A 6,000-nucleotide genomic window follows, 5' to 3' on the forward strand; every position below is an offset into this window, starting at 1 on the left:
TGGAGTCACTGGGCAATGCTCTCATCCTCCTGCATTTTGGCAGACACCAAGCTCTCAAACTCTGTATTTTTAAATTGATTTTTATTGAAATGTAGTACATTAGCAAACCCTAACTAATCAGTATACACTATTAACATATTGGCATATACCACATAACTACGATACAGTGTTATACTTACATCAAAACATGTCAAGAAGTTCTGCTGCTGTCAAGCTACAATTTCACAAGGGCTGGAAAGATCTGAGTGTCGGGAGGGCACTGCACCGCCCGCCGCACCTGCATCCCCGCAGCATCCCCGTCGTTTGGCCAGACCCCTGGTAGCTGCTGGCGTTTTTAGGTTACGTGGTCACACCGGTGTGGTCTGCCTTGCAGCAAGCCAGTTGAAACAGACTTTTCATTTCACACGCACGCAAATTGTGTTGGTTTTTGTTGTTGTTGTTGTTGTTTGTTGCAGTCTCCTGAGCCCAGAGGCTGGGGTGTTCCCTCTCTGCTGGGATAAAACCATCCCGTTTCGGTAGATTCTGTGCATAGTTAACCATGGCCTCAAGCAGGTGATCCTGAATAGGCAGGGTCGTACAGAAAAACTTTTAATATTTAACATCTAATTGCAAACTACAGCAGGGCTGACGGGATAAGCAGAAGAGTGATGCTACCACTCAGTTTGCTCAGAGAGGTTATTCCCCTTTACAGGACCAGTGCGACAGATCTCAGCAGTGCTGGGAGTTAAGTCTAGACATACAGGGTGGAAAAGTCTACCTGCTGACGTGGTGACAACCGAGGCGGCTTCTTTTTCATGTAGCACCTTCCAGTGCAAGCACAAAGCGAGCCCTGCCAGGCGCCAGGCTGGATGCTGCCTTGCTGGCTGCAATGCAGGAACCGCACAAATCTGCAAACAGGAGCTTTGCGTTAATGGCCCCAGACGCCCTATTAAACTTTCCTGGCTTGAGACCAGTGAAGAGCATCAACTTTATTTTCAAGCCCAGACTTTACTGTGCTGGAGCATGGGAGGGCTGCTGAGCCGTTGAGCTGTTTTCTAGAAGCTACTCCCAGTGCAGCCCAGCTCTGTACAAAGGCTGTGGGCAGATACAGCCGTTACTGCCCGAGACAGCCAGAGGGTGTTACAGACACAGGCATGGTAGATCAAGAGCAAATCTAGCAATGCAATGCTGTTGTCACATCCCGGCAGAACTGCTCCATTGGGAATTAAGGCCCTTGTCCCCCTGAGGGGTTTGGGCAGCTGAAGACCAAGTCAGAGCCAAGCAAAGGCGAGCCCTGGAGAACATGGGAAACAGCAAAAAAAAAAGAAAAAAAAAAAAAAAAAGCAAAACAGCACAGGAAACACACAGAGCTGAGCTTAGGGCAAAGATTAAAAAGCTTCTTGCTTCTGAGGGGCTCAGCGGCAGTGAGCTGCAGGTGGATGCAAGTGGAGAAGAGAACAGCCCACGCCCAACAGGAGCGAGGGAGCCTTCACATGCAAGTCCTGCAGATTTTTGGGCTGTGAAACCCCAGTGCCAGCTATATGACATTAGCTCATGTCACACCTCAGCCTTGCAATGAAATCACTCTAAATAGCTTCAGCTTTTAATAAAACCCTATGTACTTCTTAATTTGCAGGAATATTAATACTTAAGTATTAACTCTTTAGGGAAGGGACTATTTCTGGGCAACACCTTATACCACAGGGCCCCCATGCCCAGAGACCCTGGACATTATTGCAATGAAAAAAAAAATATTCAGACATTATTGCATAACCTACACATTCATCTCTGTTCATCTGGGCACCTCTTTAAGGCTATTGAGCTGAGGAATGAAAAGACACTCCACGCAGGGATCCTCGGAATGAGTATCCCACAACGACAGCCGCCACGTCCCACACAGCCTACTTTGGCCAAGAACCCACCAGGAACCTCCGCCTCCACGGACCGTGATGCTGGTTTGGAGAGATGAATCCCCTTCGAGGGGCTGGCTGGCATGGTGACAGCATAGTGATGAAGAAGATGCTAGAGGCTGGGTGGATGGCAGTGCCTGCACAACAGGGACCTTCACCTGGCTTTCTGAAGGAGGAGGAAACCAGTAATAATTGATGGGATGGAAGGGCAGAGATTAACTGGGGAGAATAAAGAGTGTTTGGGAACATTACAGGCTTTTAAAGAGAGTAGGTGGACAAAAGGATCAAACAACTAACACAGATAAAAAGGTGTCGATTAGCGGTCCTTTGCAAAGGCTCATGTGAGTGGCTTTGATCCCCCCAAAGCACTTCACAAGCACCAAGTAAACCTGCCCTGCCCCTGTGAGGTTAGGGTTTTGGCCAGCAGGTCAGGACATCACCAGCTGGGGGTTATGCAGCACTGCAGCCCCGTGCTGGGAGCAAAATCCCAGCTTGAGCCCTGCTCTTGTCACTGCATCCCACAAGGAAGGGGTGGGGGTTACCACTTTTTCTCTTGCTTATTTCAAAGACATTGGAAACAAAGCAGAAATGAGCACCACCCTGCAGAAGGGGGTTCTTTTTGTTCATCTTTCCCTCTTTCACGCCCTTCCCTGCTCAGCAGTTTCCACCCAGTGTGCCGGAGCATGGGCTGCCCTTACGGCAGTACCCTGGGGTGCAGCATGTCTAGCAGGGAAAGGAAAAAGCAAAGGTATCTTGAAATACAACACCACATATGCAAGCTGTCATGGCACATTATGCACATTTCGCATGGTTCAGGTTGGAAAATTAGGTCACATATGGATGTGTAACACAGGGTGAAAAAGGAGTGGAAGCTTCACTTGTGAAGTTCAAGGTGTTTCCTGGGGTCCCTGAACTGAGACCTCCTGCTCTTCTCCCCTCAAGCCACAGGGCTGGCAGCAGCCCCGTGGCTCTTGTATTTGCCCCGCCGTGCTTTGGTTTGTGCATTGCCGTGCTATTTTCTTTGCTGTGAAACAGATATGACTATTAGCTAAGCAAAAAATTACATATTTTTAATAATTAGGTTAACTCACTCCCCAGTAATCAGGCTGCAGAGTTCCCTGAACTTCAGCTCAACCCTGGTGCCTTCATCCTTTGGCTCATGACCTATGACTGTGGCATTATCTCAAACCTAAATTGGGCTGAATGAGTCCTCGAGCCTCAGCATGACCCCTGTCTCCTGCAGACCTCTGTCTGCTTTTCAGTAGCTAGTAAAGCTCTTGGCTCTCCCAAGCCTTTGCACTGTTTTACATGAATGTGTTTAAAGAAAACAGGAGATGTGTAAAAGTCTCATAACATAGTCCTAAATGCATTTATTTAACATTTTTTTGTCTTTCTTTGGCTTATGTAGGATATCTGGCTATTCCTATAGCATCCTCAGGTGCCAAAGCAAGCATTCTAGAAGCAAGGGTACAGTGCAGATACCAACACATGAGCTCACTGGAGGGAGTAATCGTGAGTGTCGTTAAGTAAATTTTAACATGCTTCAAATGTAATACTTAATGTTAGTATTATAGGCAAAAAGCACACTTACAGTCTCTTTTTTTAACTGGCAATTATCCTCTAAGAACACAAGCAAACCTTGATTTTACAAATGTCTTATGGGAACATGCAAAACTTTCATAGAACATGAGGCTGGGAAAGAGAAGGTGAAATGCTAGGGTTTAAATAGTTTGGTGAAAGACTTGAAGATAAAAGCTTTTTTTATATGTAGAAGTCATAAAATTAATGTTTTCTGTTCAAAGCTTTTTTTTTTTTTAACTTTAAAAATTATTTCCCAAGTTACTGGCACTTACAGTTCTTTACAGGTAATTGCAGTATATTTTACTTCTATGAAATGACTCAACCATACACAGCACCACTGCAGCAGAACAAGAACAACAATGCTCGTCAAGCTTTTTTTATATACTGATTAATATTAAAAGGAAAACCTCAAACTTACCAGCACAGCCCAGAAAAATCACCCACGTTGCTGTGGCGACTCCTCCCCATCCTAAATATGACTAAGTAGAAGAACGCCTGCTATGGCACGTCCCAGCACATATGTAGTGATCAATTGTTTGAACTAGCACTCAATTTTCCAGCGTTGCAAGATTGTCCAAATCCAGGATGTCAATGATAATTTTCAGCTCCCTCATCCAAGATGCTACAGCACAAATCCATTTTTATATCACTATGCCAGATCCTGATCTTCACAAAAGCAAACCCTCTCTCCCCCTGCTTAGAACCAAGAAGTTCGGTTAGAAATAAGGAGATTTAACAAAATGCCAATGACACTACTTATTATTTTATCTTTGGGGGCTTTGTACTTTCTAATGTTTCTCTTACCTTCCATGCCTTTTCTAGCTTTTCTGTACCCTGGTACACAGCTGGTACAAACGTCTCAGTGGGAGCTGAGAAACCCTTGGTTTTGTTTTTGTGCCGAAACCATGCTCTGGCGTCATTCCTGGTGGCCTTGGGGCAAATCCCTGAATCGGACCAAGGCAGCCCCTACAAGAAGAATTTGCTCAGAGCATCGACACCCCACACAGCACTACAACAGGCTCTCCGACCCAAAACCACGCTGGAAGGGCTCTGCACCATGCACGTGTTGCTTGCTTGTTAGAGACACCCAGACAGTTTTGTATCTCACCATGAACGCCCAGATGTTTGTCATTTTTTTGTAACCTGACTGCCCACCACAGATAAAAACAAGCCCTAGAACATCCTTGAGAGACAGTGATTTTTCTCTCAGGCATTTGTTTTCGGAAGGCCCCCACTCTCACGGGTTTGCCTGCTGTGATCTCACAGACGTAATTACGAAAACAGGGGTTGCTCAATCAGCCCTTCTGCCACCCCCGAGCCCTGTGCAGGCCTGAGCGCAGCTCAGCCAGGATGGGTTTGGGAGCTCTGCCCGGGCTTGCTGGCACTGCTGGGAGCTGACCCCCTTTGCACATCCGCAAGGAGAGGAAGAATGCTGACCACGACCTGCTGTCGCTCAAGCCACAGGCTGGCATTTTCTGCAAACTTCACTTCTGCTTTGCAGGAGAAAGTGGGTGTTAAAATTGTGCTTTTAAAAAGTTTGGGGTTTAAGCATATTTCTAGAATGAGCTGAATGACAATAAAAGTGCGTTTGGTAAATATAAATGTAGGTATCATGAGAAAAATCTCCCTATACTTCACACCACCCACTCTTGAATTATCAGATTAAATAAAGCTGACACACAGCAACAAAAGTCAAAGCATGCTCAGCAAAGAGGATCATTTCCTCATTTTACAGAGCTGGGTTTTTCTTTTTCTGTTAAACATCTGTGTTAAAGACACAGCTGAACCACGCTTCAGCTAAGGATATATGTCAAGCAGACTGCTATACAATTAAAGAACATAATAAAGGAGGGGAAATTCCCCTGCTTAAAGCAGATGAAATTAAAGAATGGCAGGGTACGTCTTACCTTTCTTTTTGGCTTAACCGATTTCTCAAGATTCCTATACAGAGGATGAAACTTTGTTTCACATTACAAGGACACAAATGCATTTCTACACCTACAGTAACTCAGACTGCAATGGAGAAAAATCCAAACATTCATTAAACAGCTATGCATTGTCTGGTAGCAAAAGGTGGAGCAGAAGCGTTCACTCCTCCGTGTCTGATCATTTGAGGAACATGGTGGATGACCATGACTCCGGAGGTTCCTCTCTCGCTCTCCATTTCTGCATTACTCTTTCAGAACCTTGCAAACAATATTCATTTCCCCACCACTTTTGTCACATGCCGGTAAAAATTGATTATTCCTGCAGCGCGTCAAAGTGGTTGCTGCTTTCCTTTCTTCTTCTGCTTTCTGCATTCCCATTATTGATGTCAGTGGGAAAGGGCACAGCTTAGAGAATGTGTTCGTTATTTAACTGTTGCAAACCTCAATGGGAGAACAGGATAAGAAGCTTACCTCTTCTCTGTGTAATGCCAACATGCTGGCTTTTAAAAAACCTCAGTGAAAAATTCGGTGGTTTTTTAACCCCCCACCCCCCCCCCCCCCCCCAAAAAAAAAAAAAAAAGTTAAGTGAGAAAGAAAGCTAA

Source organism: Falco rusticolus, chromosome 8 (assembly GCF_015220075.1).
Source record: "Falco rusticolus isolate bFalRus1 chromosome 8, bFalRus1.pri, whole genome shotgun sequence".
Lineage (NCBI taxonomy): Eukaryota > Metazoa > Chordata > Aves > Falconiformes > Falconidae > Falco > Falco rusticolus.